Here is a 15775-nt window from a genome sequence, read left to right on the forward strand (position 1 = left end):
CTCCATGCATTGACCTTTGGCAGTCCGCAGAAATTCTTTACCGCCAGTGATCATCAACTATTTAAAAATATTTTTACCCATTGTGTTGGATGGAAACCCAGGTCCTGGCACATCTTGGCTTTCCATTTTGCTGCAGAGGATTATGTCAGGCAGCCTTTAAACCTCATGCTGTACTCAGTAGGCTCTACTGCTGCTCAGGACTTCTAGCATGAGTCAATGTTTTCCTTTCTTTTATCCTGGGCCAGAGGAACAGACTGGTGAAGAAGTGGTCCATGAGCTTGTTCTGGCTTAAGGTCCCTTGGCAAGTGCCCAGCCATGCCTAACCTTGATGCTGGCCTGTCTTCTGAAATTTGTAATATGGGCTCTTCCATTGCAAAGTGCTCCAGCAAGGTTTCCCTGATGCTGGGAATGATTGATGGAAAAAGGAGAAGGGGATGGAAGGGGTGAGGTGGCTGGAAGGGGTCCCTGGGGCGGTGGGTGTGGGCTTGGGTGGACTCCAGGGGATGGTGGAGGACAGGAGAGCCAGGAGGAATGTTCTCCATGGGGTCATGGTGGGTCGGGCATGACTTCGCGGCCAAACGAAACAATGAAATCACACCAGCAAGGCAGCCTACAGTGCCCTTTCCAGAGCATCCCATTCCGACCCTCCCCTGGTCTTTTCCCAGGCAGTGGCAATAGCATCCCAAATAGCAACCCAGCAGCATGTGGAAGAATGTAAGAACAGCGCTGCTGGATCAGGCCAAAGGCCCGCCCAGCCCGGCACTCTGCTCACGGAGGGACAAACGAGCCATCCACAAGATCCCTCAAGCACGGTGAGGACAGGAGTTCCAGCTGCCCAAGTTCTCCAGCACCTGCTGAATGCAGGCAGGCCACCTCTGAAGGTTGGAGGTAGCGCAGCTGGCAAGCCAGCAGCCACGGAAGCCCTCTTCCTCCATGAATTTGACCAGTGCCCTTCCCAAGCCATCCAAATGGGTGGCCAACACTACTTCCTGTGGCAGTGAGTTCCATGGCTTAACTGTGCATTGTGTGAAGAAATCCTTCCTTTTATCTGCTCTAAATCTCCCACTAAGCAGCTTCATGGGATGAGCCCAGGTTCTCGACTTATGGAAGAAGGGAAAAAACAACCTCTTCTTCACTTTCTTCACACCAGGGATACTTTTAAACAACTCCATCATGTCTCTGCTCATTCGCCTTTTGTAAGCTTAACAATCCTGGAGTTGTTTCTCACTGGGAGATGCTCCAAACCCTTGATCCCTTTATTCATCCTCCTTCACACTTCTTCCAATGCAACAATGGCCTTTTCCAGGAAAAGTGACCAGAACGGGTATGTGAGGGATCCGTTTTCAGGGTGGGAGTCCGTCAGATTGGCTGAGCTCTGCTTCCCAGGCTCCAGCCTACTTTGCAGAAGCTCTGAATCTGAGTTGCACGTGAGGGTGCCAGGAATCAAGCCCTTGCTGCACCTGGCACGGAGGCCGGTTGCCGGTTGCTCAGCCTCTGCCTGCAAGCGTTCACGGACTTACTCCCAGCTTGGCTCGCTCTCCAAGACTGAGCCAAACACAAGAGGAATCTTGTGAATGCCAGTGGGACAGATTCCTCTAGGCTTTGTCCCCCTCCTAGTATGGAACTAAGAAGACCAATTTCCTAGCATCCTTAAAAGACATTCCAGAAGAAAAGGAGGTAAGGAAAGAGGGAAAGAAGGAAGAAAACTTGGTGCTCTTTCTTACTGTGCACTGAATAGGAAGTTGGACTCAGTGGCCTTATTGTCCTCTTCCAAGTCTATGATTCTATTATTTTCAAGAAACATTTGATTATGACTGATGAGATAATAAAATCAGAGAGTTGCAGATTGGGAGTGAAAGCCACTTCATCCAGTCTTGGGAGGAAATTTGGGTGGAATGGTGAGGTAAATTGATCTGAAGTGGTAGTTAATGCCTAAACACACCTTCTCTCTCACCCCCCCCCCACAATCACATAAACAGATATAGAACAACCTGAGTGCAAAAGAAATGGATTCTGGAAAAGTCAGATACAAAAGTCAGATATATCAGTTAGGATTCAGCCAGGTTAGAGTCAATGCAGCTTGAGGCCACAAGGATGGTGGCCGGATTGCAGGGAAAGCCATATGAGGGAGACTGAGGGAACTGGGTCTTTTCAGCCTGGGGAAGAGGAGACTCAGAGGGGATCTGTTGGCGACATACAAGTATGTGAGGGGGTGTCACACGGAGGTGGGTAGAGACCTGTTCTACCCTGCAGAGAAAGGCAGGACGCGCTCCAACGGAGCAAAGCTCAGGGAACCGAGGTTCAATTTGGATGCCAGAAAGCACTTCCTGACAGTCAGGACCCCAAGGGTATGGAATGGGCTTCCATGGGAGGTGGTTGAGGCCCCATCAGTGATGGTGTTCAAGGACAGGCTAGACATGCACAGGGTGGGCATGTCGTGAGCGGAGCCGGCTGGTGCTGGAGGTCAGACTAGATGGCCCGGGAGACCCCTTCTGACTCGCGCTGTTTTTCTCTGTTTCTAAAACTCTGTGTGCAGTTCTGGTTAGGGATTGCAGATTGTCCGCCGTCTTGATGCAGCATCTTTCTCTGCCCACCCCTCTTCTCTTGTGGGGAAGAAGTAAGTGTGTGATCGCAGGGAGAAAGGGAGAAAAAGGGGGGGGGGATTGAGCAAATACACACGGATGCCTCCTTCCCGCCCATAAATATTCATAGATTTCCTAGGTGCTGCCACCGTGACACCGCGTGGGCTGGAGCACCAAGCGCACTGCCTGAGCTCGTGGCTCTAATGCATACAGATGAGAACTTCAAAGAGAGGCTGCTGGCAGAATCTGTGCTGGGCAAGGGCAAGGCACAGCTATCTCCCATCAATCAGAGTGCCGTGCCGAGCGATAAGTGCCATGGGTGGGTGATGCGGTGGTTGTAAGACAGGCCTCTTTCTCCCCACAAATGGTAGGAGGGAAGCGCCGAATCCAGAGTGCGAAAGACAGGTAGCTTTCTGACCACGGTAATTTCCTTCTCTGCTTAGAGACGTTTGAGAGTGAAACAAGCCACCTTTGCGCTCACTCGTGGAGATCTTTTCTCTTCGCCTTGCTGAGCAAGGATCAGGGGCACAGGAAAAGGCAAGCCAAGTAATCGAGGTGTTGGATTACCTTCCCTGCAAGAGAAGGTTAACACACTGGGGATTCCTTAGAGGGCACAGAGAATGGTAGGGACATGCTCCGAAGTAAACATTTATTTGTTTAAAGTTTTAATATGGTGTCCCAATGCTGAAAATCTCTGGACGGCTTACAAAAAAGAGAAAACCAAAACCAAAGCGATCATAATGACGACAACACACAGCACACTTTATACAATAAATAATGGTAAAAACATGGATAAAACCAATTGACTGTTAAAATATTGGGTGAATAAAAAGGTCTTTGCCTAATGCTAAAAGAATAAAGCAACCAGGCAAACATCCCTGGGGAGCATGTTCCACAGTTGGGGTGCCACCACTGCAAAGGCCCTTCTTCAAGCAGCTACTCTCCTGATTTCCTTCAAAGAGGGTTCCCAGAGAAGGACCTCCACCTCAGATCTCAAGAGGCGGGCCGGCGCCTAGGGAACAAGGCACTCCTTCAGGTAACATGCATAAGATTGATGATTATGATGATGATATTTCATTTCTCTCCCACCCAATAGCCAAAGCTCTCTGAACATTTTACAGCAATTGATAGCTCAAGTACAATAATAAATATCAGTTTATAGTAAAATATAGATGCAACAGTACATAGAAACATAGAAAAAAGGCAAGTCAGAAGGGGTCTCCTGAGCCATCTAGTCTGACCCCCAGCTCCAACCATCTCTGCTCATGTAATCCCCACCATGCGGATTCCAATCTTTGTACATGTGATTGTACTTAGCATGAATTCCAGTATACGAAAAGCATTTATTTCATTTGATGTATTGCATGTATATCCTACTTTTTCCTGCAAGGAAACCAGAGGTGGCTTATATAAACCTTCTCCCCGTTTTACCCTGGCAACAACCCTGCGAGGTAGGATGTATTGAAAGTCAGTGACTGGCACGAAGCCCCTCAGAGAGCTTCATGCCGAGTGGACACTTGAACCAGATCTCCCAGGTCCCACCCCAAACACTTAAGCAATTTCTCAACAAAAGACACCCCACAATGCAAATTCAGAGAGAGAGGAGGTCCCACACCTGCCAGCATGCCCTGGGCAGCGCTGGATTGTGTCTCGAAACAATTTCCCTCCAAACGAGACCTGCCAAAAGAGGTCTTGTTTTAACCTGTTAAGGCTTGTTAAGGACTGAACGGTTAGAGTGAGCTTCACCATAGCAGCTCTCCGCACAGCAACAAAAATCTTTTGCGTCAGGCTAAAGCATCCCGGAGCTTCTGGGTTTACAGAAACAGGAAGCAAAGGAGAAGGGAAAGGGGGACCCGAAGCTTGGAGTTGTGTTGGCGCATTTCAAATGGGAAAAGGAGGCACTTCCATGTACATTCTTCAAAGTGTGCAATTTCCTACATTGACTGATGAGCGGAAATGCTTCTAGAGAGGGGGGATTCTGGCTAGGGACTACGATGTTACACTGGGTGCAGAGGGGGGAGTGGAAGATCTGGGTTCTAGTCCCCACCCAGCCGGAAAGCCCATTGGGTGACATGTGGCCAGGCACTGACTCTCAGCCTAACCTACCTCACAGGGTTGTTGTAAGGATTAAATGAAAAGGGGTAGGAGAAATATGTGAGCCACCTTGGGAGGATGTAAACAACCTGAGCTACCTCTCAAGAGGAAAAAGGGCAAGAAACGGCAACAATGACAATAACGCACACTTAGAATAAAACACACTTGCATTTTCTGAATGCAACTGCATGTTAAAGAACAGGCAAGCTTCTTGAGGGGCGAAAACATTATTTGTTTGTTTGTTTATTTAAAGCTTTTATATACCATCCATTACTGACATCTCAGGACAGTTTACAACAAGCACAATTAAAATAAGATTAAAAAATGGTACAGCATCCAGAGATAAATATAAAACTACAATTAAGACCAATTAACAAAATAATGGGAGAATAAAAAGGTTTTCACCTGGCACCAAAAGGAAAGAAGTGTTGGCGCCAGGCAGACCTCTCTGGGGAGTGTCTTCCACAGTCGGGGTGCCACCACAGAGAAGGCCCTCCCCTGGGTAGCCACCTTCCTAATCTCTTTCAAGGAGGGCTCCCGAAGAAGGACCTCTGCCTCTGATCTCAAGGGATGGGAGAGCAGGTAGGGAAGAAGGTGGTCCTTCAATACTTCCTTACCTCTCTGGGCAATTCTCATGCAACCCTCCAACAGAGGTCTATAAAATAACACACGGTGTGGAACAAAGAAAGCCCATTGTTCTGCTAGAACACAGAATCATCCAATGAAACGGAATGGTGGAAGACTAAGATCAGATCACAGGAAGGGCCCATTCACGCAGTTACACTGTGGAGCTCACTAGCAGAAGATGTGGTGAAGGGCCCTAAATTGGGTTGGCCATTTGCAAAGACCTTTGAAAAGGCCATTTGCAAATTCGTGGAGGTTAAGGCTATCATTGGTTAGTTGTCTTCTTTTAAATCTCAAGGCTGATTTTATTGATTTAAAATATTTCTAGTTCACCTTTAGAGGATGCATCCTTCCCATCATATGGGTGTGGAGCCTCTAGGATCAGGGGCTGTGTACACCCCTTTGCTGGCCAGCAACCGCTGGAGAAGCTTCTGTTGGTGGACTTACCCGTGGCGTGCTTGTTGGTCACTGTTAGAAAGAGGATGCCGACTTGGATGAGTCTGTGTTCTCATCCAGTGGGCATGTCTTATGAACCACATTCTCTGCTAGCCTGAGCACCTGCATTCTAATATGTCTTGAGATACCAAGTGGCAACTACCTTCTCTCTTTCTCCAGCATTCACCTCTCCCAAGAAATAAAGGCAGGTTTGCTGTTCTCATTTCAATTGACTCTGTGAAGCTGACTGATTGTATTTTTGTCTAATTTGTGGGGCTATCCTGGACCGTATGGCTGTGTTATATTGTTCTATTACTTGGTAAAGTGCACCAGGGCTGTATGGGAATTACGCTTAAATGATTTGTTAATATTGCAAGTACAAAAGGAAATGAGAAGAAGGGAACCTTTGCCAGCCTCAGAAAGCTATAAATTCTGTACTGTTCAGGAGAGATAAAGTGATGCTGTGCAAAGCATTTTGAAAAGGGCAGGGGAAGCTTTATGGTGTAAACACATTAAATGCATCCCTACATTTTAAACAAAAGCAAAAGTTTGAAAATGCCAATGCTGCTACATTAAAATACTACAGCATTCATACCCCTCCGGCATGACCTACTGCTCAAACTGCTCTCTGCTCTATGATTTTTTAATGGAAAGAGTAATCCTGTGGCTGCCTAGACAGTGCCTGGGAAGCCATAGGCTAATTTGGGTTCTCTGATCTGACCTTGGAGACAGCTCCAGCCTCAGAACTGGGAATCACAGTGTTGACTCCCTCCTCCTCACAGCCAGCTCAGAAAAACTGCTCTGGTTGCCTTTCGGAGGTCGGAAAACCTACCTTTGCGTGCCCATCTTAAGTGCCGCAGGTAGACAGTTCAATTATCCAGGGGAGCACAGCTCTGTTCTTCCACCTGCTTGTGTGAATGGTCCATTGCAATTCTAATAACACAGAGAAAACCTTTCTCTCATCTCAGTCTCTGTCAGAGTGTCAAGAGAAACTGCATAAAAGATGTCTATCAATGGACCAGTCCTCTGAGTTGGTATTATATGAATGAAAATGGAAGACGCTGGAAGTGTGGCGAAATGAGACCAGATTTCTACACATATCCATTGATAAGGGAATCCCTTTATATTTACTGTAATTCTGTTAAATACCACTTGCTGTTAGCTATACTAGTCCTATTTTTGGACAATGTTATTCTGAAGTATGGATGTATAATGAATTCACTTCAGTTCATTTTTCACCAGAATTTATTCTGCTTGCATGTCTTGGAAGTGAGAATAATTCTGAATGTGAACTGAGTGCATGACAAGCGCTGAGGAAGAAAACCATGCTTTCTCACCAGCCTGTGCTTTTGATCCTCTAAGGGCAGGCTTTCAGTTCTCAGAGCTTTTGGAAGACAGCCATTCTCTAGGACTGAACATGGTCCCTGGATCCACTCATGAGTTATCCAAGGCTCCATGCCTCTTTCGACACTGAGGAAGGAGTGAGATAACATCACGGAGGAGGGCTTTAGGAAGGGGCTGCTCACCTCCAACTTCACCCAGTCCCCACCTGCCCAATAAGACTAGATGGCCCAGGAGGCCCCTTCTGACTCGCTCTGTTTCTCTGTTTCTAATAACATAGTTAAATCCCCAGGGGGTGTTCTGAGGATCAGCCTAGCCCTGTTCCTGGCTCATCCTGTGCACAGATGGGCTAAGATGGGGTTTGGGCTCTGCCCTCAGCCTCCCCAGGCAGTTGGATGCATCTAAAGCTCTTAGAAGCATGAGGCCGTATGGCTGGAGGGGATGTTGGCCACCGCCTTGTCCAGCCCCTTGCTCAGCAGAGGCTCTGTGCTGTAGGCTGCAGCTATGGCATGCCTGACAGATGGCCACCCAAGTTCTGCTTAAATGCCTCCGCTGCAGGAGAACCCATCACCTCCCAGTGCAGTCTGTTCCCTGCAGGACGACTCTCACGCTTAGGAAGTTTCTCTTAGTGTCTTGTCCAGACCTGCTTCGCGGCAAAGTCCACCCATTGGTTCCAGTCCCTCTGGAGCAACGGGCACCAGGATTGCCCCCTCTGCTGCATGACAGCTTTTCAAATACTCAAAGACCACTAACATGTCTCCCATGACTCTCCTCTTCTGGAAGCAAAACACACCCAGCTCTTTCAGCTGCTTCTCTTGGGACTTGGTCTCCAGCTCCCTTTCCGTCCTGGCTCCTTTCCTCCAGCATCCTGCTTCCCTTCTCACCACTGCCATCTCTTGCATCACTAGTTCAGGAGAAGGAGCAGACTGGAATATGAGAGAGGAGGTTAGGGGCTCTTGAAGTCCAGGGCTTGTTTTCAGTGGGGTGGCACTCAGCAGTGGGGCCTTTGCAGCTGCCTGTCCGTGTTGGCTCTGGAAGCCAGCTCTAGCTGCACGTGTGCATAGAGTGTCACGGGCCGTAGCTCCCTGGGCTTGCGAGAGATGCCAAACTCTAGGCTCACTGGAGAGTGTGATAGCAAAGAGGCAAATTGGACATGCACAAGGTAGGCATGCCGTGAGTAGAGCCGGCTGGAGCCGGGGGTCAGACTAGATGGCCCAGGAGACCCCTTCTGACTCGCTCTGTTTCTATGTTAAATTCATCCAATTGCTTCTGTTGTAAGAGATTGCTTAGCAATGGCCTAACAATGGAGGGAAATCTCAGCATTCCCCAAGGTTAAGGAATGGTAGGCAACAGTCTGAAGCTTTTCATGAGAACTCTTACTAATTTCTTAGAGAGTACAAAGAATTAAACAGCCATGCCCTACTGATGCCTTCTGTATGATGTTAGAGATCATATGCAAATGTATGTACTTTATACTTAAGGCTTTTCTGTAGCCTTGTATTTCTAGGATTATGTAATCAAAGTGATTATTTTAAAGTGCTTTCTTATATCACTTGAAATAAACACTCGCTAGTACAATCCGTTCATCTGTCATAACTGGCTGGGACTGTACTGAGTCAGGCTTGGAGTAAATCCACTGAAATGAATAAGACTTCAGTATGTTAGTCTAGACTAAGTTATACTGATTGCAGTGGATCTACACTAATCAGGATCAAGCGTGATGTGATGGTTAGAGTTTTGGACTGGGACATGAGAAATATGGGATCTAGTCCCCACTCAGCCATGGAGCCAACAGGGTGACTTTGGGCTAGTTACTGCCTCTCAGCCTAACCTACCTCACAGGTTTGTTGTGATCCTGAAAGGGAAAGGATTATGTACACCAAGATCTGTTCTAATGTACAGCTTCTAATGTACATGTTCCCACCATGAACTAAAATGTGAAATTTCCATATTTTAGGGGAACGCTTTTACGAACATGTAAATTTATGCAAGGGAGTAAATTTATGAATATGTAAATTTGTGCAGGTGTAAATTTATGCAAAATCCAAATTCCATCAATGATTGGACAGCTGAAAGAAAGGTGCCTGACAATCTTTGAAATACAGATGGAATAGATTTTACAAAGTCTGTTCATTATCCCTTGTTTTCCTTTCCTCCATCTCTTTGTGCAACACCTGAAACTTACTGTTAGTTGCCAGGTAGTTTCTTTTGATTGATTGCCAATGACTGTGTATTCTCAGAAGCACTTAAAAATGTTGCATATGACCTAACGTAGGTCTCCTTACGTTATTTGTAGGGAGTTTTAATTAGTCTCTCCGTATTGCTCAGGATACAAATGTCTGTATTAACAAAAGCATGGGCAAAAATATCTTTTCATATGGCCAGATCATCGGTGTGGTGGATCCTTAACAATGGCTTAATAAGGCATTTAAAATCACAGGGAAATGCCATCTGACAAAAGAGATTCTTTATCTCCACTTTTAGCCACTACATTTCTGAGACCACCGTTGAATAACCAGATGGAAATCATGCATGAAATACGATTCTATTTAGTTTAATGGCACATCGAACACAAATGGGTACATTCAGTGTATTATCTTACCTCTGCAATACTCCATAATATTTAATGCAATGGGAATCTCTACAATGCCAAACACCAATGAATGGGGAGCAAGGCCCTCCCTGGATTTCTCCCCATTATCAGTGAAGTAATACATGGTTAAGCAACTTTTTTCATTTGCAAAGTTCAGTGCAGATAAGGAAGAGAAGAGCACCATGGGTGGCACTGGTTGCTGGATCCTTCAATACTAGTGGCTGCGTTATTAAAACCCGTGCCTTTCAATTTGGCCGTGGCCGAAAATTCCAACGTATCAACATCTATACTCTGCCCATCAAGTGAAAGAAGTTGTTTCACACGTTCAAAGCTCCTTCTTCAATCCTTCGGATTGCCATCCGGTGTGCTCAGCCAGCGAGCCCTGCTCGGCCCCCATGTGTCTCTGAGCGCTCACCCGCGGTCCTGCTTTCCTCTGCTACTTTTTCTCAAAGCTCTGCTGTTGTTACCATTGGTTATTGGCATCCTCGCGCATTAATTGACATTTCCCCCAAGGCTAATGGTGCAGATTAGGTAGGGACAGGCAAGGCAGCCAAGTTCTCCAAGCTTGCTCCAAGTCAAGACCAGAGCAAATGGTGAGATTCCCCCACCCCCTTTTGACTTGAAAATCAATGTCCCCATGCATGTTTTTTCTACCAAATTTACATATCACTTCTGTACATCTTTAAATGATAAACACCCTTCTCCCATTGATTTAAGCATTTTTTCAAAAGTATGCTTCTTGTGTATATTGCTTAAATATGTGCAGGCCGTGCCATCCAGTATATTCTTTTTGGTCCGTGGATCATACTGCCAGATTCAAAATGTATGAATTTTGACCACGGTTCGCTTCCAAGTCTGTCTTTGGTCCACAAGGCGTGAAGGGGGTAGATATTGATCAAAAGGGAACTGAAGCAAATCTCTCATACAGTTCCAGGTGTAACTGGATAGAAACCCAATTGTAGATTTTGCATTTAGATTATCTTCACCTACCATACACAGGGACACCTACAATACTGGGCAACAGATATACCACACGCTTCTGCCGTCTTCACTTTGGCTGGGTTCACAGCTTGAGAGCCACCAAGGCACCTCACCCACTCACAACCTTCCCCTGCTGCTGATCCGTTGTGTCATTCAAACCCTGTTGTGGAGTTTCAGTGCAATGCCATTGGTCTTGAGAAGCAGCAAGCAGAACTACAGTCTGTCCTGTAGTTTGTAGCTGTGTTAGAGAACCCAGAAAATGCAACTGATCATGGCAGAGAGGACAGAACCAGAGGGCTGCTGGGCAGGACTGGCCATTGCCAGCTGGCCCCACCAACAGCTGTCAGCTTGTGCATCTGCCCGAGGTGTTTCTGCTCTGCTCTGTTTGCTGAAAGAGCTTCATAGCCGGGTGGGGGTGCCACGAAGGGACACCCCCGTTCCTCTCCATTTCCCACTCGTGAAAGAAGACTCCACACCCCACATCTGATCCATGGGCTGCAGATCTGAGAGGTTCTCTGGCAAGCAGGAACGAGAGAGTAACGGCTGTCTGCCCTCTTGCGAGGAAAGCGTTTGGACAGGCACTGGGTTGGGAGGACCACAAGGCAGAAGGCGAAGCGCCACCTGCCCTCCTTGCTGCTGCTTGCAAGAATGGTGCTCGCGCAGGTGCTGGGTTGGGGAGGGGGCTCACCAGCAGGGTGGAGAGCAGGGGACTCTGCCCCGCTGGCCCACTGATTCACCCCACTCCCTCCTGCATAACAGCAGCTCCTGTCCGGGAATCGGCCAAATAGCCGTGCTCTTTTTTTCATGGCGCCACCCAGCCGATTCCCCGACACCCACCTTTTGCCTGAGTGTGGGTCAGACACAGCCCTCCTGCTCCAGGAAGGGGGTGGAGATCAGCTCCCCCATCCCCTTCTAATCTTCCAGGCATGTGGAAGAGCCCCATTGCTCCTGCAGTGTCTCCTGGGATACCACCCGGCAAAGAGAGGTGGGGAGAGATGGGGAGAGGGAGGAGACTCACCCACCGTGGGCTTGCAGTGAACTCTTTGTGGGCTGATCAGTAGGGATTGTGGGGTGTGAGCAGCGAGGTGAGGTGCCAGTATCCAGCACACAAGTGCATCACAAAGATTAATCAGAATGTGTTGCTCTGGAGAACCAACCCCCATGAAGGGATGAGGGCATCATCCGCCACGTGTGGTGAACTGAAGATGAGATCTTACTCACCTCCTCTCTCCTCATTCCCCAAGAAGCAGGGCCAGTGTGGACTGTCTACTTGCAAGGAACAGGGAGAGAGAAAACAGTAGGGGATCGTGGCTTTCTTTGTTGATCTTTGTTGGACTTGGAGCAAAGTTTGCCACATCAGGATGTCCTGTGACTAAAGGGACATGGCAAGCTTCTTCTGCATGTTTATTCATAGCCTGCCTCCATATTTCATCCCAATAGATATTCAATAAGCGGTATATCATCTTTGACACTGGCAGTTTCATTTTTTCCCCTAAGTATCCTTGAATCTGAAGTGAGGTAACATAAACCAAGGGAACCAGACTTTTTCTACAGCTCTGCTCGGAGGGCCTCTGGAAATTCTTCACCCTGTCTGTAGGAAGAGACAGTGGGTGTCGCATCCGTGGACCATTGCCCTGATATTTTATGATGGGGGAGTGAATTTCCCTATTGTGGGTGGGGTTCACCATTAACGGTGGCCACAACAAGCTTCTCCCCCTAGCTTTGATTGCTTTTTCCACCACAAGTGATCGCTGCAGCAACCAGCTTTGTTGGCAGCTGGGTCAGGACCTGAGACACGTGATTAGTTTGAGTTTGGTAGACTTTGGGCTCATTTCTGACCCAAAGCCCCAAAGTGTTCCAGGGGCAGGCTTTACCTTTTGTCAAATTGCTTGAAATATTTGCACGAAGCTGAAGCTGAGGTTGCATATCCTAATTGTACTAATTGCAAAGCAAAAGCCTAAACTTTGTAGAAATTTCTTGGCTCCCCCACCTCAGAACACACGTTTTCTCCATGTTAAAAGTGCAAGTCTATTGGAATCAGACTGAGGACACTTGGAGGAGCATCTCAGAGTCTGTGGGGCTGAGTTAAGAAAGTTCTTTGGATTTCTCCCCTCACAGTGCTCCTCACACACCCCTATTCGCCACCCTTTTGCAATGCCCTGAAATTAGCTCTGAGGAAGCATCAGACCTTGGTCGTGCAAGCGTTCCATCCCACTTGTGCAACGCAATCGGAGGAAGTGGCTTCTTGCTTCAGCCACTTGGGAGACTCACCCGAATGCAAACATTGTTTGCATTACAAACATTGCAATAAGATTATGGAACGTGCTCCCTGGAGAGGTGCGTCTGGTGCCGAGTTTATATTCTTTTAGGCGCCAGGTCAAAACCTTTTTTATTTAATCACTATTTTTAAAAAATAATATTTTAATTGTGTTGAACAGTCGCTTTGATTTTGTCCTTTATGTAAATTTTTATTGAATTATATTATTTATACTTGTGATTTTATTGTATTTCAGTTTTATGGATTGTTAGCCATCCCAAGATGCCAAGGCATAAGGGACGGCATACAAAAGTTTTGAATGAATAAATAAATAAATAAGTTTTGAGTGTATGTTGGGTGAAATGTGTACAAAACAGGCAGGGGTTTTCTTGCAAGCTTTTTTCTTAAGCTACAGGAACATGTCGGAATGAACCTGTGTTAGAAAGCTCCGATATTGTAGGAAATGAAACAGATTTCCCCAACCCTGATTCTAATAGCAAATTTAATCAGCAGTTGATTTCCCTATTTTTCAGAACTTTGCCCCATCACTTTAAGGAACTAATTAAGAAGTAGAAATTTAGGAAACAGATTGGCACACCAACATTACCTGTTCTTTCAACCTCATTTAGAATACCTCACCTTTGTGACTTCCAGTATGAAACAAGAAATGAAAAATGTTCGACCCACCATTCCTTCAATATTCAAACTCTAGCAAATGAAATAAAGGAGGGGATCGAGATGTCTAATAAACATACAGAATTAATCGCTTTGAGTGAGTGAATGGCTGGGTGGAGTACAGGGAACGCATAGCAAAAAGCAGTGATGAAGGAAAGGCCTCAGTGCTCCTGTATCTCAAATTGGACTTTTGGCCATGATGCAAATTACTGGGGTCTGGCAGTATTACCAAGATGTTGAAATATTCCGTGAGAAGTATTGATATGACTTTGAATGTCAGAGGCTGGTCCGGGCAGCCTCAGTTCACCAACACATACACGCTTCCACATAAAGATCAGATTATCCTCCGAATGCTAATTAAGCCTCTTTATTTTGAAAGCAGACAAACAGCAATACGGGCATGCAATTATCAAGGCAGCTATTGACCTTTGTGGGGGCAAAATGACCACAATTTTAAACATTGCTGAATAGCACATGATTTGCATTGAACGAAGCCCTTTTTTCGCCAAGATGGATTGGTTTTGCTTTCTAAATGTATAATTTGCAGCCCTGAAAGAGATGACTTAAATAGTTCAAATGGAACATGAGGCGGTTATTAACAGGTCTGATGACATGGCAATGTGAAATATTAACCTTTGCAAAATCAATCGCCTGCTCATCTCGTCTTGTCAAAGGAAAACTAATTGAATTAGTCAGCACAGAACTTTGGTCTGATTCAGCAAAGCATAGCGTTGGAAAGGTCAGGCCAGATCTGGCACAGCGAAAACTAATCAGCCAGTGCCAGAAAACTGCCCAAAGTTGGTCAAACCAAGGGTCTACCCTCTTCAGAGATTCCCCATTTTCAGACTTGCCTCTTAGCCATAGCCAAACAAGAAGCACCTTTGGCATCAGTCCCAAGGCGTCCCCCACCTTGAAATATCTTATTTTAATTGCCCTGTTTGCCCAGTGATTCCTGCCATTTGAGACGATAAATATGCATGCTAGGACCTCTAAATATGTGTGAATGTTGTATTTTTGTACTGCATGTTTCATCTACGGAGCAAATGACAGAGTAAATTGTTTGTATCAAGTGCACCCTCAGCCCAAAAGTCCCCCACCCCACAAACTCACAGAGCCCAAGGGGTTCTCTGTCCCTAAATTCGGCCTCATTTCAAACCCTTCAGGCTTCTACGGAAATCACTGATTTGGGTAACTTGCCACAAATATTTAAAAAATAACAGCGTTAATCTTCAGGGAGCTTGTGAAGTGGCTCCACAAAAGTAGGGGAAAATTTACTCCGCTTATCTGAAACACAGGGATGCAGCCATATGCCGGGATAAACACAGGGGAATATTCAATCATATCAAAGGTGCATTAGGCAGGAGCTGCTGATCCCTTTCCTTGAGCTGGATCAACCACTTCTGTTCCATGAAGGGCCAGTCCGAACCCCAGTCTGCTAGCAGCACCCAGCTCCTGCAGAATGCAGATTTCCCATTTCCAGGGAAAAGCTCCGAAAGGAGCTCAAGCACTCCTTTCCAGAAGGGGGCAGATCAATGCAGTTTCTACGTGTCATCTCTGCTGGCTTGCCCCAGTCCAAAAGCAAGAACTTCTGCTCATTTGACTGCTCGTTCCAAGGGTGATGACTACCCTTTCTGGAAGGGCACAGCTCTTCCAGAATGGAACAGGTGGGCTGGTTGCTCCGAGAAAGTGTCTAGTGGATACTGTCCAATGATAGCCATCAGCAAAACAAAGCCATGCTTAGGAAGACATAGAAACAGAGAAACAGGGCAAGTCAGAAGGGGTCTCCTGGGCCATCTAGTCTGACCCCTGGCTCCAGCTGGCTCCGCTCATGACATGCCCACCATGTGCTTGTCCATCTTTGAACATCCTCACCGATAGGGCCTCAATGACCTCCCATGGAAGCCCATTCCACACCCTTGGGGTCTTAATTTCAGGAAGTGCTTCCAGGCATCTAAACTGAACCTGGGTTCCCTGAGCTTTGCTCTGTTGGAGTGCATCCTGCCTTCCTCTGCAGGAGAGAACAGATCTCTACCCATCTCTGTGTGACACCCCCTCACATACCTATATGTCACCAACATATCCCCTCTGAGTCTCCTCCAGGCTGAAGAGACCCAGTTCCCTCAGTCTCGCCTCATACGGCATCCCCTGCAAACTGGCCACCAACCTTGTGGCCCTATGCTGCACTGACTCTAA

This window comes from Varanus komodoensis, unplaced genomic scaffold, assembly GCF_004798865.1.
Source record: "Varanus komodoensis strain SLA01 unplaced genomic scaffold, ASM479886v1 scaffold22, whole genome shotgun sequence".
NCBI lineage: Eukaryota > Metazoa > Chordata > Lepidosauria > Squamata > Varanidae > Varanus > Varanus komodoensis.